The sequence below is a fragment of the Pleurodeles waltl genome, chromosome 3_2 (assembly GCF_031143425.1).
Source record: "Pleurodeles waltl isolate 20211129_DDA chromosome 3_2, aPleWal1.hap1.20221129, whole genome shotgun sequence".
In the NCBI taxonomy this organism is placed as follows: domain Eukaryota; kingdom Metazoa; phylum Chordata; class Amphibia; order Caudata; family Salamandridae; genus Pleurodeles; species Pleurodeles waltl.
In genome coordinates this window covers 90,207,993-90,234,642 of record NC_090441.1, presented here as the reverse complement: position 1 = coordinate 90,234,642, position 26,650 = coordinate 90,207,993, and positions in this window count along the sequence as shown.

Genomic DNA, 26,650 nt, shown 5'->3' with positions numbered 1-26,650 from the left:
CCTGAAATACATGGTAACATTGGTGTATCCACAATTGGCATATTTAATTCACCTGTAAGTCCCTTGTAGAGTGGCATACCTTATACCCAGGGCCTGTGATGAGTGAGGCCTGCAGCACTGACTGTGCCACCCACCCCAGTAGCCCTGCAAACCTATCTGAGGCCTGCCACTGCACAACCTGCGGGTGTAGTCTCACTGCCACCCCAACTTGGCATCTAAAGCCCCTTGCCACGTCAGGAGCTCCCCTTTTCTTACATATAAGTCACCACTAAGATAGGCCAAAGGTAGCCCATAGGGCAGGGTGCCAAGTAAGCAAAAGGCAGCACATGTACATATAGGTTTTTCATGCCCGAGTGATGAAAAACGCCTAAAAGTAATTTTTCATTACTGTGAGGACTGCCCCTCTCATAGGCCAGGATCCCAGCATGGTAATTCCTTATAATATCGTTAAGCTGTAATTCCTGATCTGAGAGGAGTAGCTTCATCATGTTTATTACCATTAGAATGGTAATAATAAATCCTCTTTAATGGTAAAGTAGAATTTATTAATACTATTGCAGAAATGCCATTTTTAGAAAGTGAACATTTCTCTGCACTCTCTGCCCTGTGTGCCTACAGCCTATCACCAATACATATCTGGCTTGGGCTAGGTGACAGTTCCCCTTGTGCATTCCCATCAGATACCCACAACACAGGATACTCAGTCACATCTGCATTCATCTGCATACTGATGGGTCTTTCTGGAGAGGAGGTTCTGAGGGACTCACACTTACATCTCAAAGATTAAGTTCTGGGGTCCACACAAAGGGGCTGATTACCTCCCACTGGCTGTCTGGTGCCAAGACTGACCTGAATGGCTGACCTGTGCACTTCACAACAATTCCTTTGTAGTCATCTCCCACATCAAAGGCACTTTCCTGTATAAGTAGTGGGCCTTCTGACCCACTCATCAGTACACTACTGGACCTGAAGAAACTCTGCTAGAGTGGAGGCTGTTACCTTAGAAGGATTGCCACTCTGCTGTGCTGAGTGTTCCCAGGAACTCCTGCCCTGCTTTGCTGTACCGCACTGCTGCCCCCTGACCTCTGCCCTGCAAGAAAGACCTAAAAGACACCTCCAGAAGTGACTCTAAGTGCTTGCTAGCTTTCCTCCTGTTCTCTTCGAGTCTCAAAGACATCAAATACCTCTTTTTTAGTCTCACATATTTTCCCCTGCCTAAAGACTGCCTAAGCTCATTCCGGCGCTCCGCTCGATGAGAATCAGGAGCCTCACATCTGATTCATTGCATTGCGAACAACTGGGCAGAAGAGTCTGCGTAGCGAGCTCTTTGTTGGCTCGGAGACCGCACGGCCCCTAGAGACGACCAGCCCACATAAAATCGGAGTGCCAGTTGAAGACACAGACAGCTGTCTTCCCTGGCCGCCACTGCACTAAGGAGATCCCACGGCGCTGCCTCTTTGTCTTATCAGGCAGGACCCAGTGACCGCCGCTCCTCAGGAATCCCCCCAGCACCCTGCCACCTTCTTCAACACCTGGGAGAGATTCTACTTGGTGCCCCTTTGCTCCTGCTGGCCGCCTTATCCCAGAGACACAAGGACCCTCGGACCTAGGGGGCTGACAGAAGACGCCGCATGCCCACGTCCCTAGCCACCGATGCACTATACATATGCCACATCAGCGTTCCTCCGACCAAGCAGGCAGGAGTCAGCGGCCACCGCCCCTCAGGAACCCCCCATCTTCCCAGCACTGCCACCTTCAACAAAGTGGGCCCCCCTCGGTTACAATCGAAGACAGCATTGTACCATAGACCCCTGGAAGCAGACGTCAGGACACTAAGAGGTATTGAGTCCCGGCCTACTTTGAACTGCTTCAATAACCTTTGTGGGCTGGAGTCACAAACAGGGGCGCGTCCTCCATAACAGCAGCTGCAAAGCTTTTTTTCTAAAAATGATAATAAACTGTGTTTATTATTGTTTTTGGGGAAAAGGGGTGGGGCCACGGGGGCGACGAGCAATGCTCAGCACTCCCCCTCACTGCACATGCATGTTTGGCCAGCTGTCTCAGGCTGGACAAACGCATTTGCAGAAGCGTCCCTCCAGCCCAGCAACAAAGTTGCCAGGCTGGAGAGAGCCTGCACAGGCTCCCAGTATGTCTGGGAGTGCCCTGGCTGGGCGCTCCCAGCCAATCCTGACGCTGCTCTGAGCAGCATCAGGATTGGCCGCAGGGCAGGCTGGGAGCCTGTGCCTGCAGCGAGATGGAGGAGCAGAGGAGCAGCGCAGGAGCAGAGATAAGTGTTTTTTTCCCCAATATTTTCTTAAACTGTATTGTGTGTCCTCCCCCCGCGCCACCCCCTCTGCGACCTGCAACTGGTCATAACAAGTCTCTCTTACCCACTTCCTGAAGTGACTACGTGTTCTATTCCCTTATTAACAATTATAGAACTGCGATTTCCTGGCAACCTTCGAGGATAGCCTTGAGTGATTTACTAGGTTAATCTTAATGTGAATGTAATTCATTCCACAACTATAAAATTGTGTCTATGTTTGGGGTATAAACTTGTGTGAAGCTCACTTTCTTCTGTGGTGCCCCACTATAATTATTACCGGGGTGTTGCACAAATACTTAACACACTGACGCTCTGTGTCAAGCTGCCAGAGGATGAGCACAGTTTAATTTAGGGTGAATCTGACCTACCCTGACTAGAGTGGTGGTCACTACTTGAACATGCCCCAAACCTCTGCCAACTAGAAACCCCATTTCTAACAGGTACAGTTTATAAAATATTTACTCTCCCCAAAAAAGGTCCAAAACATTGCTGAGTTCAAAACATGTCAGTGGAGGTGTGCCTTCAAGTTTTATAACCATGTGTTTCAGCACATCATTGCATGTATTTCCTTTTTAAAATGAAGGCAACTGCTTTTTGTGATGACTAGAACTATGTGGTCTGCATTATGCTTCATGGACTTCCTTTTGGAGCAATGGCATTCTCAGTGCTTTACTTGTAAAATAAGAAGTGTTGGTGCCCAAAGTGCTGCTCAGACACCAGTGGCTGGTGTTATAAAGTGCCAGCACATGAATAGTGAGGGTGCGTAGTCCCGAATTAAACTCTGGCCTCTTTAATTCACTGCCAGGCACTCACTGTCCCATTATCTCTCTCTTACAGGTGTCTAATTTCTTATTTGATTATGGATTTTTTGCATTTCTTTTCCTCTTTTTGTTTTTGTTTGTTTTACCCTCTGTTGTCCTCAGGAAATGTCTGATGTGGAGAATGTGAGAGGAGGCCTCTTTTTGCATGGCTAGCGCCCACTGTTTGCCTAATGTTGATGTGTTCTAGGAGTTGGTAGTGCCCAGGGCCCCTGTTAACCAGGTTCCCTGTTCCAGAGCTCTTTCCCTAAATCTGTTGTGATGCTTGGCACAATTGGATACACTCTTACATATCCCTGTAACACCCTAGTAAATTTGTACCCTCGTACCCAGGGCATGAGATAGTAGGAGTAGGCCCCTGAGGGCAGCAGCACTGATTGTGCCACCCTCTAGGGCCCTGCACCCAGATACCCCCAGCACTGCCAGTGCGGGCTGAGTGTACTGGGGGAAACATAAAATGGCAAACGTGACATGGCACACTCCCTGTGTGCCTTTTCCACCCTACACTGCATATGATATGGGTAAGTCACCCCTCTAGTAGGCCTTACAGCCCTAAGGCAAGGTGCACCATACTATATGTGAGGGCATAATTGCATGAGCAATATGCCCCCGCCTGTGTCCTTGCCGTTCCGGGACATAGTGAGTGTGCAGAGCAGCCATTTTAAGTACATGTACTGGACACTGGTCAAACACGGGTTCCCCAGCTACATGATGGCCACTCTGTACCCTGGGTTGTTTGGTATCAAACAACTCAGAATAATAAATCCAAACTGGTGCCAGTGTTGGATTTAATCCTAACTGTACCCAAGGCTCACCTTAGAGGTGCCCCATGAAAAAGCTAACCTAACTGGCATAGTTTCTGACTGGTTCCATCCAGCCTGCCACTGCAGACGGCCAATACACAAACATGGGGTAGAGCCATGGCTCTCTGGTTTGTAAGACAATGCCCTTCCTGGGTGGAGGAGCTAACAACCCCTCCCTCAGGAATGTGCAACGCCCTGACGGTGAGCTTCAATGGGCTACAGCCCTGGAAACTCGAGCCTCCAGGCCTGCTGCTAGTAGCAGAAGGCTCCCCCTTTGCAAATCCCCACTTTTGGCGGGAGCCAAGGCGGTAAGCCAGATAAAGGGTAGGAAGAGTGGCCTCACTGAGCATGCACCACCTTGGGGGCTTGCAGGCGAAGTGGACCCTCCATCTCATTTTCCTCCATGTTGGATGGCAGGAAAATACCCAATCGGGTTTAGGGAAGTGGCCCTTCCAACAGAAAGTGGTCACTGTAGTGGGTGTAGCCACCCAAAGGTAAGTGTCCAATTGGACACTACCATGTTCCCCCTAAAACACCCACTAAGTTCAGTATTTAGTGGCCCCCCAGACCAAGATTTTAGATTCATCTGGAAGAAAAGAAGACAGCACCAAAGAACCCGCCAAGACAAGAACAGAGGACCTGCTGCACCAGAAGAGGCTCCAAGACCCCTGCTTGCTACACCAGTGTCCCGACAATCGCAGATGCGGAGGAGCTGACCACTGGACCGACCTCAAAAGAACCTGAGGACCTTCAAGCTTTGCGAATAGCCTGAGAATGCCTTCCTGAGTGGAGGCAGTAGTCAAGAAACCACAGGAAACTTCAAGGAACCTGCAAACCAGTGAGGGACACTTCACCGACCCGGACAATATCTCTGCAACTGGAAGTCACAGCTGGACACGACGACACACCAACAACAGCCCGGATGAGCCCTCCCATGGCTGAGTTGTGGCAATACCCCAGGTTCTGACCAGTGCATGTCGGCCTTGTTCAAAACAGCTCTCCTAGAGCTGCAACTGGACCAGGAGGAAGCCCTAGTCAAGGAACTTCAGTGACACCCCAGACCTCCCAACAGAGTGCCCGTGACGTCTTGCAGGACCCCAAGAAGAAGACTTACCTCCAGCTCCAAAGGGCCCCTTTGCGCACAGCATCCAAGACCTCCAAAACGCCATGCACCTGGCTGCCCTGAGCCTTACATCACGGGATCTGCTGTGTGCCCCGGGTCCCCAACCCCTTGTGACCACGACAGCCCAAGGGGACCCCCAGGCACCAACTTTAAATCTGCAAACCAGCTCCTTTTCCGAGTGGCCTTGTGTCTGTGCCAAGAGGATTTCCATCGCTGCTCCCACCGAAGCCGGGAGTGTACCCACCGACCACTCCGGCCACCCTGCAAAAGAAGAGACTGGTAACCCAACTGTATAATTTTTAATGCATTTTTAAAAGTGATAATTCCTATGGTGCGTAATTACACACGGAAAGACTAACTTTATTAAAACGTCAAAAAGTCATAACTCAAAAAAGTACTTAACGTATTCTGGAGATTTTGGTATTCAAAGTTATATAAAAGTCTGAAGCATTTTATAAATTCTGGTCTCAAGTTATTTATTGAGTGTGTGTGGTGCATTATTGGATTTGTGAGTACAGCAAATACTTAGCACATCTCCTGGATTGGCCTAACTGCATCAACCAGCTATCTTAAAAATTGGAGCATTAGGTGGTCTAATTTTTACCTCTGGAAAGCAACGTGTGGTTGCCTGGACCCCCTGCATAGTGTGCTTAGTTTTGCACACAACATAGAGGGCCAGCCTCCTACATTTGGTGTATCAGCGGTGGGATAGTCTTTGGTGGTCATTATGACTTTGTCAGTCTTCCAGAAAGACCGCCAAAGCCACAGGCACCAGAAGACCGCCAGTGCTGACGGTCTTCCAACCCACCAGAAGGACACCGCCTGCCGTTTTATGTGTAATAATACGGCGTGCGGTGTCCTAATGGCGGGGCACTGCCAGAGGCAGAAGCACCCCTTACCATTCCCTGCCGGACGACCTTCTCCCCAGACCAAGTAAGTAGATCGTCCGACAGGGGAGGGGCGTGGGAGGGTGGGGGGTGTTGTGTGTGCGTGTGTGAGTGGATGTTGTCTGCATGTGTGCATGAATGTGTGTATGCATGGTTGTATGCTTGTCTGAATGTAGAAGTGAGTGCGTGTGTGCATGTCAGTGCGTATGCATGTGTGTATGCGAGTATGACTTGTGGTGAATGCGTGTGAGTATGCGTGGTTGAATGGGTGTGAGTATGCATTGTTGAATGGGTGTGAGTATGCATGGTTGAATGCGTGTATGAGTGCAGAGGTGAATGAGAGTATGGATGCGTGTGAGTGAATGCGTGTATGTAAGTGTACGTGAATGAGTGTATTCGTGGTGTGTGTGGGTGTCTGTGTACGTGGGGAAGTTGAGGGGACGCTGTGTCTGGAGGGGGGTGGTGGTAGGGGAAGGGGGGGTGCTGTGTCTGGAAGTGGGTTTGGGGGGGTTTAGTGCTTGCTGGGGGAGTGGGGGAGTCATCTACCGGTGACAAGGAAGAAATTCCCTGTCACCAGTAGCCTTTCCACCAAGGTTTTTGTGGCGGTGCTACCGCCGCGGAAACCCTGGTGGAAAGGCGGATCTTAATACCGCCAGCGGTATTCTGTTGACCGCCTGGTCGGAGATGCACATCTCTGTCCCAGTGGCTCCGACCGCCATGGAGGTATGATCGGAGATGTGGTGGGTTGGCAGAGGCCAACCCTCCACACTCATAATGTGGCGGTCTTCACCGCAAGCCTGTTGGCAATGAAACCGCCACCTTTTCTCTTGCGGTCAGGAGACCGCCAGGGTCATAATGACCCCCTTTGTGTTTGCTGATACCATTCTTACAATTGTGTTAGCTCATGAATAATTGGTTTTGATTTTTCTAATTGACTACCAAATTTTATAATTTTAAAGTAATTGTTAGGGCCTGGTTAGGTCCCTACAACTTTAGAAAAAGTTTAAAAGTCTTTGGTTTAGGTGGTTATCCAAAAAGGGGAACTCTAAATTCCCAAAAGGCCCCAACTTTAGTAAGTTAAAATGTCTGACCCAGAGTCCAGAACCCAGGAGCTCAACCTGGAATCTTATGGGGCATATGACCAATTAATGGGACTCTGCAGACTATACAAAATTCTAACTGGAAAAAGCTCCAGTACAGAGAAACTTAAATTTCTGTCGGCCCAGTATGAAAGAGATCATCCTCCAGTTATTGATGATACTACATCTGAGGTGGATGAAGAACCTGTGGACAATGGGGATAGCTCCTCTTCTCACACAAGCTCTATAGCACTCACATTTAAAGACCTGGATATTGCCAGGCTGACCAGAAGACTGGCTTTAGAAAGTCAGTTTTTGGATGTAGAAAAGCAAAGAAAAGAGTTGGGCTTGGCACCCATCTCTGGTGGCAGCATACAAGTGTTGAAAGAAAAAGCTTTCAACATCAAACTCCCAAAAGTTGTTGTCCCTCCCTTCACTGAAGGAGATGATATAGTGAAATGGTTTTCTGCCTTTGGAAGAGCCTGTATTGGGTGGGGAATTGAAAAGAAACACTGGGGCACACTTATGTGGGAGCTCGTCTCAGGAAAGTGCAGGGGTATGCTCCTGTCACTGAATGAGGCAGATTCTAAATCCTATGACCTCATTAAGGGTACCCTGATTGAGGGATTTGGATTTACAATTTAAGAGTACGGGATAAAGTTCAGGGAGGCTCGAAAACCCCAGAGCCACACCTGGGTTGACTTTGTGACTATTCAGTAAAAATGCTGGGTGCTTGGTTAGCTGGGAACAAGGTACAAGATTGTGATGGGCAGTATAATATTTTTATGAAAGAGCATCTGTTGAGTAGTTGTTCCAATGATAGGCTACATCAACATCTGTTAGACCTGGGTCCACTTTCCCCTCAAGAATTAGGGAGGAAGACAGACTAATGAGTCAAAACAAGGGTGACCAAAAATAACACTGGTGGGGGAGACCAGAAGAAAGAGGCCAGGGAAAGATGGGACCCAGGGTAAAGACAACAAAGAGACTTCTCAAGCCCCCCAAAAATCTGCACAGGAGGGTGAGCCCAGAGATTAATCATAGTCCAAGGGAGGGTACAAAGGGAAACACTTTGTCCCCAGCAAGGCTTGGTGCCAAGACTGTAAGACAAAAGGGCACCAACCTGGAGACTCTGCCTGTAAAAAACAAAAAGAATGCCTCCAGACAACATGCAGTAAATGCAGTTGCCAATATCCAGATGGCTTCAGAGGTGTGGCCTGACCATGTCAGTGTTCCCACAGAGGCAACATTAGTCACTGAGGGAGGGGTATATTTATCCTGTGCTGCCTGGCCAAGTATCATGAACAAATACAGACAGCACCCTGTGATTAATGGGGAAAAACAGAGGCCTTGAGGTATACAGGGGCTGGCATCACTATGGTGTCTCATCACCTGGTCCCCTCAACGAAGTTCCTGGTAGGGAGGTCTTAACCTGTCACCAATACTGACAATGAGACCAAGTTCCACCCCATGGCTATGGCAAACTTTGAATGGGGAGGAGCAGTAGGACAAAAAAAGTGATTGTGTCCTCATCCATCCCTGTAGCTTGCCAACTTGGTAATGATCTGGAGAATTCCCCCTGGGCTGAGGTAGAGCTAAAGACCCATGCAGCAATGCTTGGGATCCCTGAGTCGGTTTGTGTTGTGTCAAGACAAGGGCACAGAGCAAACTTCAGAGAGAAAAAGGAGAGCTGGATCCTGAAATTGTGGACCAGCCTCCCAAGAGAAAAGGCAAGAAGACTGGGGGCACCGCTTCAAAACGGATCACAAGCCAGGACCCCTCTTCTCAGGGAGGGGAGTCAACCACTTTAGAGGAAACTGAGCCTGAAGAGCTTGGGCCTTGCCACCCAGAGCTATTGGGCCCAAGGGGACCCTCCTGGGAAGATCTGTGCCGGGACAAAGAGACTGTCCCACTCTTGAAGGCCTGAGGCAGCAAGCTGCTGAGGAGGAGCTAGGAAATGTAAGTTGTACACACAGGGTCTACCGGGAGGAGGGGCTCCTGTTCACTGAGGCCAGAGACCTCAAGCTTGGTACAACCAGGAGGGTGGTAGAACAACAGAAGTTCAGAGACTTCCTTCTCACTTTAACCCATGACATCCCCCCAACAGGGCATCTGGGCCAGAACAAAACATGGAGCAGTTTGGTTAACCACTTCTACTGGCCAGGTATGTCCCAAAAAGTGAAGGACTTTTGTCAGTCCTGTCTCTCTTGCCAAGCCAGTGACAAGGTGGGTGGGCACTTAAAAGTCCATTTAATTCCACTGCCTGTGGTTGGGATTCCCTTTGAAAGACAAGGGGTTGATATTCTTGGCCCCTTGACCCTCCAACAGCATCAGGACATAGGTACATCGTAGTGGTAGTGGATCATGCCACTAGGTACCCTGAGGCTATTCCCCTTAGGACCATTACTGAACCTGCAGTTGCTAAGGCCCTCCTGGGTATCTTTACCATGGTGGGGTTCCCCAAGGAGGTAGTATCAGACAGGGAGTCAAACTTCATGTCTGCATACTTAAAACATATGTGGCAGGAATGTGGAGTGATTTATAAATTCACTACCCCATACCATCCATAAACCAATGGGCTGGTAGAAAGGTTCTACCAGACCCTAAAGGGCATGATTGGAGGACTCCCTGAAAAGCTCAGAAGGAGATGGGTTGTCCTACTTCCCTGCCTGCTGTTTGCCTGCAGAGAACTGCCACAAAAGGGAGTAGATTTTTCACCATTTGAACTGTTGTTTGGGCACCGTGCCAGGGGACCACTGAGTCTTGTAAGAGAAGGCTGGGAGAAACTTCTGAAAGAGCCCACACAGGACATTGTGGACTATGTGCTTGGCCTACTTTCGAGAATGGCAGAGTACATGGAGAAAGCCAGCAAAAATCTTCAGGCCAGCCAAGAGCTTCAAAAGCTTTGGTATGATCAAAAATCTGCTATGGTGGAGTTCCAACCAGGGCAGAAAGTTTGGGTGTTGGAGCCTGGTACTCCAAGGGCCCTCCAGAACAAATGTGCTGGGCCCTGTCCCATTTTTTAAAAGAAAGGGGAGGTCACTTATCTAGTTGACCTAGGCAGTTGTAAAAACCCATAGAGAATCATATATGTCAACCGCCTAAAACCCTTTTATGGTAGAGCTGAAGTTACCATGCTCATGGTCACAGATGAGGGACAGGAAGATGAGAGTGAACCTCTCCCTGATCTCCTCTCCAGCAATCCCCAAGATGGTTCTGTGGCTGGAGTGGTCGTGTCAGACACCCTCTCAGGACAACAGCAGACTGATTGCAGGAAAGTCCTCAACCAGTATGCTGGGCTTTTTTCCTCTGAACCCTGGGAAGACAAATTGGTGTATCCATGATGTGGACACTGGTGACAGAATGTTTGTCAAAAACAAAATTTACAGACAGTCTGACCATGTCAGAGAAAGTATAGAAGCTGAAGTCAAGAAAATGTTGGATTTAGGTATCATTGAACCCTCAGAGAGCCTTTGGGCAAGCCCAGTAGTGTTAGTCCCCAAACCTCACTCCAAGGGTGGCAAGAAAGAAATGAGGTTTTGTGTGCACTGATGGGGCCTCAACTCAGTAAATAAGACAGATGCACACCCAGTCCCAAGACCTGATGAGATTATTGACAGACTAGGGGCAGTCAAGTATCTGAGTACTTTTGATTTAACATGAGGGTACTGGCAGATTGGCCTGACCACAGGAGCAAAAGAGAGGTCAGCATTTTCTACTCCTAGCGAGCATTATCAGTTCACAGTTATGCTCTTTGGACTCAAAAATGCACCTGCCACCTTCCAAAAGTTGGTGAACCAAGTCCTTGCTGGACTGAAAACGTTTAGTGCAGCTTACTTAGATGACATGGCTGTCTATAGTTCCATTTGGCAGGATCACCTGATCCACCTTGGAAAGGTTCTTGAGGCCCTGCAGAAGGCAGTCCTCACTATCAAGGCCAGTAAGTGCCAGGTAGGGCAGGGAAAAGTTGTGTACCTGGGGCCACCTAGTTGGTGGAGTCCAAGTACAACCTCTGCAACCTAAGATTGAGACCATTCTGGCTTGGGAAGCTCCTACAACCCAGACACAAGTCAGGGCATTCCTTGGCTTAACTGGACACTACATGAGGTTTGTGAAGGACTATGGCTCAATAGTTGCCCCCGTCACAGAACTCACCTCTAAAAAGATGCCCAGAAATATCAACTGGACAGTGAGCTGTCAAGAGGCCTTTGACACTGAAGAAAGCAATGTGCTCTCCTCCAGTACTACAAGCACCAGACTACTCAAGGGAATTCATAGTCCAGACAGATGCTTCAGAGATGGGGATAGGAGCAGTCCTCTCACAAAGGAATGATGATGGACACCACCAGCCAGTTGCTTTTATTAGCAAAAAGCTACTCCCCTAGGGACAAAACTGGAGTGCCATAGAGAGGGAAGCCTTTGCTGTGGTTTGGGCTCTGAAAATGTTAAGGCCATACTTATTTGGCTCTCACTTAACTGTTCAGACTGACCACAGGCCTCTCAGATTGCTACAACAAATGAAAGCTGAAAACCCCAAGCTGCTTAGGTGGTCCATTTCCCTACAGGGGATGGACTTCAAAGTGGAACACCGACCTGGGACTGCCCATGCCAATGCACTTGGCCTCTCAAGGTTCTTCCACGTAGAAGATGAAGACTCACTAGGGGAAGGGTAGTCTCATCCTTTTTCGTTTGAGGGGGTAGTGTGAGAGGAGGCCCCTTTTTGTATGATTAGCCCCCACTTTTTGCCTGATGTTGATGTGTTCTAGGAGTTGGTAGTGCCCAGGGCCCCTGTTAACCAGCTTTCCTGGGCCAGAGCTCTTTCCCTAAATCTGTTGTGATGCTTCGCACAATTGCATACACTCTTACAAATCCCTGTAAGACCCTAGTAAATGGGTTCCCTAGTGCCCAGGGCATGAGATAATACAAGTAGGCCCCTGATGGCAGCAGCACTGATTGTGCCACGCTCTAGAGCCCTGCACCCAGATACCCCCAGCTCTGCCAGTGCAGATTAAGTGTACTGGGGCAAACCTAAAAAGGCAAACTCGACATGGCACACTCCCTGTGCGCCCTGTCCACCCTACACTGCATATGATGTTAGTACCCTCTTGTAGGCCTTACAGCTCTAAGGCAGGGTGCACCATACTATATGTGAGGGTATAATTGCATGAACAATATGCCCCCACTGTGTCCTTGCCAAACCTAGGACATAGTGAGTGAACAGAGCAGCCATTTAAAGTACATATACTGGATACTGGTGAAACACGGGTTCCCCAGCTACATGATGGCCATTCTTTGCTCTGAGTTGTTTGGTATGAAACAACTCAGAATATTAAATCCAAAATGGTACCAGTAACTGTAACCAGAGGTCACCATAGAAGTGCCCCCTGCAAAAGCTAACCTAACTGGTTGCTGAGTGATTTCATCCAGCCTGCCACTCCAGACGGCCAATATACAAACCTGGGGGACAGCCATGGCTCTCTGGTTTGTAAGACAATGCCTATTCCTGGTGGAGGATCTAACACCCCCCTCCCTCAGGAATGTGCCACACCCTGGCGGTGAGCTTCAAAGGGCTACAGCCCCTGAATCCTGAGCCTCCAGCCCTACTGCTAGCAGCAGAAGGCTTCCCCCTTGCAATCCCCCACTTTTGGCGGGAGCAAAGGCGGGAAAACAGACAAAGGGTAGGAGGAGTGGCCTCACGGAGCATGCACCACTCCTAGGGGCTTGTAGGCGAAGTGGACCCTCTGTCTCATTTTCCTCCATGTTGGATGGCAGGAAAATATCCAATAGGGTTTAGGGAAGTGACCCTTCCCACACCAAGTGGTCACTGTAGTGGGTGTAGCCACCCAAAGGTAAGTGCTCCACTGGACACTACCAGGTTCCCCCTAAAACACCCACTAAATTCAGTATTTAGTGGTCCCCCCTAGACAAAATTTTAGATTCATTTGGAAGAAAAGAAGACAGCACCAAAGAACCCGCCAAGACAAGAACAGAAGACCTGCTGCACCAGAAGAGGCTCCAAGACCCCTGCTTGCTGCGCCAGTGTCCCGACAATCGCTGATGCTGAGGAGCTGACCACTGAACTGACCTCAAAAGACCCAGAGGACCTTCAGGCTTTGCAAATGGCCCAATAACTCCCTCCTGAGTGGAGGCACCAATCAAGAAACCACAGGAACCTGCAAGGTACCTGCAAACCGGTGAGGGACACTTCACGACCGAACGATATCTCTGCAACCAGAAGTCGCAGTCAGACCCAACGACACACCAACAACAGCCCCGACGAGACCTGCAAGTGTGCCTGGTTTGGTGGCACAGCGCCCTGCCATGGCCAAGTTGTGGCAATATCCCATGTACTGACCAGTGGACGTCAGACATCTTCAAAAACAGTTCCCCCAGAGACGCTACTTGACCAGGAGGAAGCCCCAGTCGAGGAACTTCAGTGACATGCCAAACCTCCCATCAGAGTGCCTGCGACATCCTGCAGGACCCCAAGAAGAAGACTTACTTCCAGCTCCAAAGGGCCCCTTTGCATACAGCATCTAAGACCTCCAATACGCCCTACATCTGGCTGCCCTGAGCCTTGCATCGCGGGATCTGCTGTGTGCCCCAGGTCCCCAACCCCATGCAACCTCAACAGCCCAAAGGGATCCCCAGGCACCAAATTTAAATCTGAAACCCACCTCCTTTTCCAATTGGCCCCTCCAGGTGGCCCTGTGCCTGTGCCAAGAGGTTTTCCAACGCTGCTCCCGCCGGAGCCAGGAGCCACCTGAGTCTCTCCAGCTGGCACAGTGTGCCCACCAACCACTACGGCCAACCTGCAAAAGAAGAGACTGGTAACCCAACTGTAAGATTTTTAATGTATTTTTAAAAGGGACTGCCTATTGATTCCTATGGTGCGTAATTACGCACAGAAAGACTAACTTTATTAAAACTTCAAAAAGTCAGAACGTACTTAACGTATTCTAAAGGTTTTGGTCATAAAAGATATATAAAAGTCTGAAGTATTTTTTATAAATTCTGGTCTCGAATTATTCATTGAGTGTGTGTGGTGCATGATTGGGTTTGTGAGTACAGCAAATACTTAGCACATCTCCTGGATTAGACTAACTGCTCAAACAGCTACCTTAAAAATTGGAGCATTAGGTGGTCTAATTTTTACCTCTGGAAACCAATGTGTGGTTGCCTGGACCCCCTGCGTAGTGTGCCTAGTTTTGCACATGACATAGAGGGCCAGCCTCCTACAGAGAAATAAATGCCCGTCACCAAAAATAAGTGCCGGTCTCCCCCACTGGCAAATAACGGCTCAAATTAAGCACTGGACTTTCTCTTATTACATCATCATGCTAAGTACTATATAAAATGACTTGAATGGAAATCAAAATGACATGAGGGAGGAGGGTGGAGGATATGAGGGAGGAGAGTGGGGAAAATGAGGGAGGGGGCAATAAGGGGCTGAAACTGAGGGGTGGGTACACAATAGAGTAGGAGGTGGAGATGGGCAGCTGGGGGTTTGTTAAAAACAAAGGCAGCTGGCGGGGTGGCGGGTTAACACAAATAGTGCAAAAGAATACCTGCAGGATCATGTGGCCAGTGGAATGACACTGGCCACAGGAAGGAGTACTTGGCCCAAGCTCCACAGCATGGATGGAGACTCCAAGCCCAAGAGGAAGCAGGAGATGAAGGGGAGGCTCTGACCACTAGAAAGCAAGAAAACAAGAGTAATCTGGAAGCCAACCAATTGTAAGTAAAGATACGTAATGGGTGAGCTCTAAGCCCCTTTTAAGATTTTTTTTATTTAGCAGAGAGTTTGCAAGCACAATGCAAGTGCTGTTCTGACGAAACCTAACAAAGTACTTTTGAAAGCAGTGAACAATGTACGGACACTATGGACACTGGACAAGGGAAGCAGTACTTGGACCATGCTCCTGGGTAGGAACAAATACACAAAGAGGAAGTAAAGCTGGCACTTGCTGACCAAAGAAAAGTAAGGAAATTAGAATAATGATGAAGCCAACTAATGGTAAGAAATGGCGGGCTCTTAGCCCCTAAACTAAACAAGATGTCTTGCAGGCGACAGTACAGGCACTGTCTCAGGCGAGATCTAAAGTACAGAGTGTGAGGGGTGAAGGGAAGTGGGGGATAAACTGTCAAAGAGGTAAAGGTGTCCACAAAACATAATGAAGAGCATAAAACAACTGACGGTGCCCTCAAAACATTTGTGTCCTCCCTGTGGGGAAACAGCCTTTACCTCGCAGCCTTTACCATGCAGAACCTTTACTACACAGCTAAATAGTTGTATTTTTATCACACAGGTGCATGCTTTTTTTTAAATGACATACCTTTTATATTGTTTTATTTTTAAAAAGTGATTTTAGGGTTTAGGGGCGGGTAGAGATAAAGGGAGCTGAGGGTGGCTTGAGGGTTTAGGGTGAATAGAGGTAAAGGGAGGTGAGAGTCACTTGGGCAGGTAGTGGAAAAGGATGATGAGGGTGAGTTCAGCATTCAGGCTGGGTAGAGATACAGGATGATGAGATGACGAGCTTTTGGGAGTGTGCAGAGGTAAAGGGAGGTGAGGACAATTTGAGGGTTCAGGTGTGGGTAGAGATGAAGGGAGATGTGGGTGACTTGAGGGTTCAGAGGTGGATAGAGGTAAAGAGTGGCGGAGGGGGCTTGAGGGCTATGGGTGAGTAGAGGTAAAGGGAGGTGAGGGTGACATGAGGGGTGATGGTAGGTGGAGGTAAAGGCAGCAAGGGGTGACTTGGGGGCTGAGGTGAGTGTGACTTGAGGGTTCAGATGTGGGTACAGGTAAAGGGAAATGGGGGTGACGAGGGTTCAGGGATAGGTAGAGGTAAAAGGCGATGAAATTGGCTTGAGGTTTTGGGGTGGGCTGATGTAAAGGGAGGTGATGGTGATGTGAGGGCCGCAGGTGAGTAGAGGTAAAGGGAGGTGAGTGTGATTTAAGGGCTGAGGGTAGGCAGAGGAAAATGATGGTGAGGGTGACTTGAGAACTCAGGTGAGTAGAGTTAAAGGGAAGTGAGGGTGACTTGAGGTTTACAGGAGTGGGCAGAGGTAAAAGTAGGTGAGTGTGACTTAAGACTTTAAGTGGGCAGAGGTAAAAGGGGGTGAGGGTGACATGATTGGATAGTATAATATGGATCAGCCTATCATTGTACACTAATGTATAGGATGGCATGGTATGGACTTTCAATTTATAGTATCGTATTGGCTGTCTCTGGTGAGATCTAAAAAACATATAACTCATCCAATCAAGTTGAAGGGTATAACTCATCCAATCAAAAGCCAGGGTAACACAGAAATGCTTTAGGGGTGGAATAAACACAAGAACAGAGCAGAAAGCCATCGGAGTCAGCAGCAGGGAATTTAAAGGGACTAGAAAGCTGTCTAATTATGAGCAAGCAGATGACCACCTTCCTCCCCTCAATGAAGTACACAATGCTGTCTTCGGTGCACAGGTAACTCTGTGAGTAGCAAGACTGCATAAATATTATCGCTTTGTCAGGCCTCGAAAAATCTACTTGCCCACTCGCCAGTGAGATGCCTTCCGGTCCTTTCTGGTGAGTGAACTTGAGCTAGAAAGGAACAGGTGTTCTGTACATACAGAAAAATAATGATTAATGAAGATGTCTTTAAATCTTGTTTTTTTCGTGGCACATTTGCTCTCTGTTCAAGGACAGAGGTCAAATGTTAGTTTGTCTTTTTACTAAGTGCTACTTATCCTATCCTGAAAAATGGTGTTAAATCAGGAATTACAAATGCACCTTTTGTGTAATTGAGAAGTGTGATGCAAAGATTTAAATAGGAGCAAAACAAATCAGAACACTATACTTGATGATGTCCAAATGACAAATATTTGCTGAAACTCGAATCCAAACATTGCTTGTACAGTGTATGGTTTTATCAGTAAAAACAGATCTCACTTGGATTTTATTTTACTATTTTAATGTAAAATGTGCTGATTGGAAATGACAGTTCGTTAGCACTTCATGCTTCAGTTATATATTCATTAAAAGTGATAGTTTTGAACCATGATTAGAGAAACATTCTTGCCCTTCCCTGGTGACAATGCTGTTAATGAACTAAAAGGCAAGTCAGGGGTCATGTGTACCCTATATACGGCTAGATTGGTATTATATATGGAGAAAACATTTAGGGGGTCATTATGACTCCGGCGGTCGGAGATAATGTGGCGGTAGTACCGCCAACAGGCTGGTCGTACTTACCGCCACATTATGACATTGGCGGGTTGGCCGAATCTAATCCACCAATGTACCACTCCGACCGCCATGGCGGTAGCAGTCGCTGGGCTGGAGATAACAATCTCTAGCCCGGCGGCCGCTATTGTGCCGCCGGCGATATCATGACCCTGCGTACCACCATGGTTTTCATGGTGTTCATAATGCCACGAAAACCATGGCACTAGGCCCTATCAGTGACAGGGAATTACTTCCCTGTCACTGATAGGAGACCCCCTTCCCCCTAACACTCCCCAGACACTCCCCACACCCACTTCATCTACGCTCCCCCTCCCTTCCAACCTCCATCCATTCACACACACACACACACGCAGACACACACTCATCCACACATACACATATACATACATTCATGCATTCACATATTCACGCACACATCCGTACACACATCCAAACTTACGGGCAGACTCATTCACATTTCTATTCATACACTCACTCACACACATTCATACACTCACTCACACACCTTCATACACGCACGCAATCAACACTAAACACACACTTCCATTCACGCACACACTCACACATACATGCACAGACCCCCTCACACACACACAACTCCCCCCACCCCTCTCCCCTGTCGGAAACCCGACTTACCTGTATCCAGGGGGTCTTCCAGCAAGGGACGGTACGTTATTTGTCATAATATGGCTGGCGGAGGTCTACTGGCATGGCGCTGCTGGTGGTAGCAGCACCAACTTACAACCATCAGCCAGTATGGCCGCAGCCGGATTTCCACCCTTCTTGTGGCAGAAATCCGACTGAGGTCATATTATGGCGGAAGTATGGTAGCCGCGGCGACGGTCTTTTGGTAGCCGTTGCTGCAGCTGTAGGCAGTTTTTACCGCCATTGTCAAAATGAGGGCCTTAGTCTATTAAACAAGAGTTTTTTTGTACAGCAGACATGCCACACTACATATTTAAAGGTCCTATCATATGTGATTATGAGGAAAATGACGGCTCAGCGAATTAAATATTTGCCTAGGATTACATAATTCGAAACCAGTTTACAGGTCAAGAGCATTACAATTATATCAAGTAAATTATTTAAGTTACTAGACCTGCAGGTCTGGTAACATTTTTATGATTTGTCAAGGCCTGTTTGTGCTGGACATTCTCACTTCTGGTGTTTGCAGAAAGTGTGCACAGGAGACCGTGTTTCAAGTCTTTCAAGTCTTGGCGAAGTATAATGTACTGCAATCTTTATCTTTTACATAAAAGTGCAAATAATAAAAGTTACGTAGTCGCTGGTGGGGAGCACTTGAAGCGTGATCTGAATGTCACTACCTCTTACTTAAAATGTCCTTGTTAATACAAACTATGCTTGGATTAAAGCTCCAGCCTGTATTGTTTTAGGCAGATGCTTAACTATCGTACATGCTCTGCAGACAACTAATATCTTTTATACAATATATTTTAGTGAATAGCCAACATTTAAAAGGTCTGATATTCATATGGCTGGTCCCGGTCTTCAGTGGCACAGAGGGCAAAAAACAATGGTCAGGAATAGGGCTCATTCATTGCACCCACTAGCTTTGTGTTTCTGTATTACACCTTAAGTGATATGGATGTGACCAGACGTGAAGCGGTGGAGAGGGAGTCAGATGAGATGATGGGCAGGGTGAAACTGAAGATTGGGGAGCTGTGGCCATGACAGGCAGGCTGGCAGGTGTTGTGGGATATGAGAAAAGCTGTAAAGGCACCTCCATCAGAGTGGTCACCTGGTGTGACTGCTTGTAAGGAGAGCAGTGCTAGCGGGCAGGGACTCCTGCGTCTGAGTTGGAGATGAGGTGTATGGAGGCCAGTCAACTCAAAGGTGACATTGAAGGTCATTAGAAATGCCACTAGCATTGTGTGGAGGGTGGGCTGCTGGGGATATATAAGTAGGAGGAGGCATACATCACTTGGATCTGAGCAAAGAGATCTCTGCCTAGACTGGGTGGAACCGTACATGGAGGCACAGGAGTGCGTTTTTCTTTCTATTACTGGGGTCCCAACGATGTTTGCCACAGCTTTCTCACTTCCCTTTGTGGTGCGAACACAGAACACAACGTTTCCTTGAACTCACTCGAGTCTCCAACTGGCGCTGACAGCTCAGGTCGCTCTGAACGCGCATGCCTAGCAGGTTTACAGAGATGGCTGAGATCTCAATAGTCTCGCATTTGGCACAGCTTAATTCTCCCTGAACTCTCACACATCTCCCCATTAGACACAGATAGCTGAGGTCTTCCTGGATTCCCGGATTGCACAAATATCTCTAATCTCCTTGAATTCAGACACCTGCCCATGATTGTCAGACAGCTTAGGTCTTCCTGGATTCACATGCTTCTCCCTGATTGGCACAGGCAGCCCAGGCCTTCCTGAACTCACATAAGCCCCCAATTGGCACAGACAGCTCAGGTCTCTCTGACCACAAAATAGTCTATCCAAAGCATATGCAGCCCTGGCCTCCCTGAACCCACCATAGTCTTCTCAATTTGCATACACTCTCCAGGTCTCCCTGAACTCACACGAGTCTCCCTGATTTGGGCATACAACCCAGGTAGAACTCATGGTTCTTCTCATATGGCCAAATGATGCATTTATCTCCAAACATCCCAAAGTGTAAAACATCAACCTAGTGCTGTTTGATTACCTTGGCAATGCCGTGCATTTAGAGCCTATTTATTGTTATTGTCAATATGATCATACAACTGAGGTTTAACACAAGAAAACACGTAACACACAATACCAACCTTGAAACAACCAAAAGTCCAATCAATGCCACGTATATTGTGACCAGAAAAATAGTGACTTTGAATGTGTAATGATTGCACTTCCCAATGCCATGTACGTCTATCAGAAAAAAGCTGATGCTTCCAATATTAACTGATTGTCTGATTGATAATTAACACAATGCGTTTTACACAGAGCCCCACCAGTGTTGTTTCTTAGTGTCTAAATAACAGGTGTTGTTATTTTTACACAAATTAATGGAACTTTTGTGTAGAACTCAGGGATATGAAAAGTTGTTATTACTCTTATTTGGCATTTGTGCATCATATTGCTAATCCAAAATCTATCCTGAATGTGATCAAATACCAATATCAGTGTGCATTATCCTCTACAATGGGCCACTTTGATCTTTTCTACATTTTCCTTTGGAGAGCAAACTTCCATGAGTAATTGTGGTTCCCAAGCTTCACTTGCAGACCAGAGGCAATTTGTACCTTGTATTTACACCCTAACTCTGATACATTTCACAGTGCACTGTTCCCTAGTGCCCTTAATGTCAACCTCATTTTAAAAGTTCTACACCCGTGACTTACCTTGGGGCCCTTTGAATACAAAATTTTGCAAGTTTAAATACACATTCTGCTCTAAAATCCACTATATGCTCGTTTTTTGCAACATTTAATGGTTGTATGACAACCTGCACATACATTTATTTCAACATTTTAGCTACCAGCGTCAATGTAAACATACAAAGGCAAGCATAGATTTACTATTCCAACTCCATAACTAATAACTTTAAAATCCACATGTAGATATTGTGGAGTTTGTGTATTTGCAAAATTTTATTAAAAGCTCTATATTTTATTCCCACACCATGTTATCAGGTAGAGAACTCTCCTGGAGCAGTTACAGCTCCCTCATTTTGCACGTTTACTGGTTGCAGTTAGTACCGAGTATTTACAACACTATCAAACTTAATTTGACACTTGTGTTCGTGGCTTCTCTTTACGTCAGGCCCGTGTTGAAAGTTTGAGAGCCGCAAATAACCATGACGCCCCTTGACTAGCATTTTCCAACCCCCATCCCGAGGTGTGAAAAACTACTGGCGGACTACAGCCAAAATGTCCATATGTTGTGGTGGAGGCAAGCTGAACAAGAATTGGCAAAGCCAATAGGTCTGCCGTCAGCCAGCCTTTTGGCTTTAGCACATCTTATTTTGTTCTATCATGATTTGCAAACTTTATTGTTGGGGAAGCAACTGGGTCCTCATCAATCTAATAAAAAACATTAGCTACAGGGAAAAATATTTTTTGGTTTTAAAAAACACACATTACCATAGAAGGCAGTGGTTCTGAAGGGAACTACTTTTTGCATGGATGTGCTCCCTGTGAAAGGGCAGCCTGCCGTAACTCACAGTAAAGTCCACCAATGGCAACATGATTCATGCTGGAGCGGGCAGTAGAACAATAAGAATGGCACAATGGATTAATGGATGATGCCTGGCTGAAAATCCCTGCATATTCCATGTCATGTGCATCATTTTAGCAAAAGAAAAAGGTCTTGGCTAGCACTAGACCTAAAAAGTCCAATCGGTCTGGCAATGGCTGGCAGCCTTCTTACCTTTGCTAATGCTTTTGTTGTAGGTTTTTGTAAATTTTTATTACAAACAGGGTTGAAAAGACAGATAAATAGAAATCCTTGCAAACAGATAGAAAGAGAGGGTTGTAAATAGTCAGAGAGTATTGGATAGATAGATAGATAGATAGATAGATAGATAGATAGATAGATAGATAGATAGATAGATAGATAGATAGATAGATAGATAGATAGGACCTAAAACTAGAAAAATGGCACAGCCTCAATTTGTAAGGAAATAACCCACCTTGAACTTCACCATCCTCTAAGTGACACACAATCAGGATTCAGAAAGAACTACAACACCAAATAGCACTCATCATGGCTGACATTCTAAACATCCTGGACCGGGGAGGAATAGCGGCCCTCATCCTGCTCAACCTCTCCACTGCCTTTGACTCTGTCTAACACAACACCTTCATCAGAAGACTCCATGAGATTGGAACACAAGAATCTACTCTCAAACGGATCTGTTCCTCCTTCATGGGAAGAACTCAAAAGGGCAGGCTGCCACCCTTCACATCAGAGACCAAGAAACTGATGAGCAGTGTCCCACAGGGATCATCCCTTTTCAACATATACATGACACAGCTCACCAACGTGATCTGATCACAAGACATCACTGTCATCCCCTACCACGATGACACCTAACTCATCCTTTCCCTGATGGAAAACACAAACACCACCAGAACCAACTTCACCAACTGCATGACCATGGTAGCAGACTGGATGCAAACCAACTACCTAAAACTGAACTCTGACAAGATGGAAGTACTGCTGTTCAGCAACAAGACCTCCCCATAGGACTCCACCTGGTGGCTTTTCGGAGCTAGGACCAACATCCACAGACGACGCAAGAAATCTAGGGATCATCCTATATTACAAGCTCAACATGACGGCTCAAGTCAACACAGTGTGCACACCCTGCCTCCACATTCCACGCATGCAGCAAAAGATCTTCAAATAGTTGTCTTAGAACACCAGACGGTTTCGTCACACAAGCACTTGTTACTAGCAGGCTGGACTATGGCAACACTCTCTACCCCAGAATCTCCTTGTACACAGATCCAGACCATCCAGAATGCAGCTGCAAGATTAATTATCGACCTCCGATGCCGCACCCACACCATACGGCACCTCAAGAACTTCAATGGCTCCCCATTCACAAACACAGCCAATTCAAACGTCTCAAGCGCACATGCACAGCCCTACAAAACAGAGGACCGGAATACCTGAACAGCTGTTTGCACTTTCACCAACCCAGCAGAAATCTAAGTTCTGCCTCACTCTCATTCGCACACACTTCCTGCATCTGCAAAAGCAAAACTGAAGGTCGCTGTGAGAAAGTAGCCTCTTTCTAGCATGGTTACCTCCACTTTTGGCCTGTTTGTGAGTGTGTGTCAGTGTGTTTTTACTGTGTCACCGGGATCCTGCTAGCCAGGAGCCCAGTGCTCATAGGTAAAAACCTATATGTCAATATGTTTTGCCTGTCTCACTGGGATCCTGCTAGCCAGGACCCCAGTGCTCATAGTTTGTGTACTAATGTGTATGCCTGTGTAGTGCCTAACTGTGTCACTGAGGATCTGCTAATCAGAACCTCAGTGCTTATGCTCTCTCTGCTTTTAAATTTGTCACTGTAGGCCAGTGACTTCATTTACCAATTTCAATTGGCATACTGGCCCCCCCTTATAAGTCCCTAGTATATGGTACCTAGGTGCCCAGGGCATTGGGGTTCCAGGAGATCCATATGGGCTGCAGCATTTCTTTTGCCACCCATAGGGAGCTCAGACAAACCCTTATACAGGACTGCCATTGCAGCCTGTGTGAAATAGTGCACACATTATTTCACAGCCATTTTCACTGCACTTAAGTAACTTATATGTCACCTATATGTCTAACCTTCACTTGCTGAAGGTTAGGTGCAAAGTTACTAAGTGTGAGGGCACCCTTGCACTAGCAAACGTGCCCCCACATAGTTCAGGGCCATTTCCCCGGACTTTGTGAATGCGGGGATGCCATTACACGTGTGCACTACATATACTTCAATTCCTATATGTAGCTTCACTATGGTAACTCCGAATATGGTCATGTAACATGTCTAAGATCATGGAATTGTCCCCACATTCCACATCTGGTATTGGGGAGCCAATTCCATGCATCCTGGCGGCTCCACCATGGTCCCCAGTAGTGCCAAACCAGCTCTCTGAGGTTTGCACTGCAGCTATAGCTGCTTCCACCTCACAGACAGGGATCTGCATTCCTGGGGTATGGGCAGTCCAGTTCCAGGAAGGCAGAAGAAAGCATTTCCTCTGAGAGCAGGATGTTGCACCTTCTTCCTTTGGAAATAGGTGTTACAGGCTGGAGAGGGGTAGCCTCCCCCAGCCTTTGGAAATCCTTTGAAGGGCACAGATGGTGCCCTCCTTGCATAAACCAGTTTACATCGGTTCAGGGACCTCTTCTCCCCTGCTCTGGTGGGAAACTGGACAAAGAAAAGGGTAGTGACCACTCCCCTGTCCCTCACCACCCTAGGGGTGGTGCCCAGAGCTCCTCCAGTGTGTCCCAGACTGCAGCCATCTTGCTTTGCAAGGTGTGGGGGCACTCTGGAGGGCTCTGAGTGGCCAGTGCCAGCAGGAGACGTCAGAGACTCCTCCTGATAGGTCCATACCTGATAAGGTAGCCAATCCCCTTCAGGGCTATTTAGGGTCTCTCCTCTGGGTTCTCTTCAGATTCTGCTTGCAAGTTTCCTTCAGGAATCCTCTACAGCAATGTCAGACTCTTCTGACCTCTGCTCAACCGCAGTCTGCTCCAAGAAACGCAGTAACTGCAGCAAAGTGTCTACAAGAGACACTTTTCTTCAGCAGCCTCAGCTCTAACTCAGCAACTGCAACAGTTTTCATGGTGTGCATGCTCTGGGGACTCCCTGTCTTCATCCTGCACCAGAAGAACTGAAGAAATCTCCTGTGGAGTGACAGAATCACTCCCCTGCTCCAAGCAGGCACCTTCCAAGGTGACAACTGGTACCCTGGGACTCCTCTCACGGTGACGAGCATGCTCCTAAGGACACAGAGGGTGGACATTATCAATATAGACTGTCCTGAGGTCCTGCTGACGCAATTTGGAGGAGGTAAGGCCTTGCCTTCCCCGAGAACGATGGTACCCCAGTGTATTGTGTCTTTTTCACCTCCTGAGGCCTCTGTGCACTCTTTGCAAAATTCCTTTATGCACAGCCTGGCCCAGGTCCCCAGCACTCCACCCTGTGATGCTCAACTCACTGAGTTGTTCTCCAGCGGCGTGGGACCTTCTTTTGTTGTGCTGCATCAACCATGTTTTGCAACCCCTTTGAACCCAGATCCTGCGGCTTCTGGGGGTGCTGGCTGGCATCATGAGGGCTCTTTCAAGTGCTGAGAGCCCCCTCTTCCTCCTCACACAGAGTTGAGGTCCCCAGGTCCCCCCTGGGTCCATCCAGTGCCATTTTTATAAAAATGCACTTTTGCCGTAGCCAAGGCTTGTTGGCACCTTCCAACATGAAATCTCATCTGCAATGATCTTCACGCCGTGGGGCATCTTTTGTATTATGCAGAAACCCGCTGACATCTTCCTAGGGTGCATTTCTGCAGTCTTCTACTAACCAGGACTCTTCTTTTGTGCCCACTTCTGAGTTGGCAGGGGCTCCTGTCCTTCCTGGAACTTCTTTCGACTTCTGGACTTGGTCCCCTTACTTTGCAGGTCTTCAGGTCCAATAATCCAGCAGTTGTTCTTTGCAGATTTGGTTGGCTGCTGCAAAATCCCCAAAACGAGGTGTAGTGTATCCTAAGGAAACTGGAAGTACTTTACTCCTCCTTTTCTGTGCTCTGGGGTGGGGTTTTTACTTACTGTTACTGTATTCTTACTCTCCCAGTGATTCTGCACACCCTAAACGTGTCTAGGGGGAATGTGTGATTCACATTGCACTTTTTTAGTATATGGTTTGTGTTGCCCCCAGACCTATTTCTCCCATTGCATTCTATAGGATTTTCTACTGTTTGCATTTTTCTATGACAATTTACTTGTCTAATTTTGGTGTCTAGTGTATATATTGTGTACAATACTTACCTCCAGAAGGAGTATTGTCTCTAAGATATTTTTGGTACTGCGTCACCCAAATAAATACCTTTTTTTTGGTAACACTGAATATTGTCTTTACATGTGTATAAGTACTGTGTAACTATAAGTGGTAGTGCATGAGCTTTGCATGACTCCTAGTTCAGCCTGAGCTGCTCTGCTATAGCTACCTCCATCAGCCTAAGCTGCTAGAACACTACTACATTCACTAACAAGGGATAACTGGACCTACTACATTCACTAACAAGGGATAACTGGACCTGGTGTAAGATGTGAGTACCTAAGGTACCTACTACAAACCAGGCCAGCTGCATACATTGGTGGTGCAGCGGTGGGATAAGCACTTGCAATTGCTTTACCACTTTGTTACCTGTGCTTTTCACAAGAAAAGCTTGCTCCAATACTTGGAGTATATATAATATATACCTAGAAACAATTTTCTAACTTTCTTAAAAGTTCTGTTTAACTTTGCAAAAGTTTTTCAAAGTTCTGAAAAGTTTTCTTCTTTTCTCTAAAAAGTTAGCTCTGTTATTCTACTAACTTTTTACTCACTTTCCCAAAACCTTTTTTTTTCAATATGTCTTCTGTGGAAGCTACCCCTAGAGTTGTGAAAACAACAGATGATAATTTAAACTTTAAAAGCTTGAAGGGGCTCTGCATTGAAAGAAATTTAGGGATTAGGAAAAACCCCAACAAGGAGTACCTCTTAAATCTCCTCCTACAGGATGACCAGGGAATCAGCACTGGGGAAGAGGTAGAGGATAACTCCAACCAGGAAAGCTCAGAGGAGCAAGATGACAATCCTGTGGAGGGTCATTCCACAGACCTAACTGGCAACAAGCCCCTTAGTATAACTGGTAGTGGTAAGGGTTCACACTCAAGTAGGGCTCCCT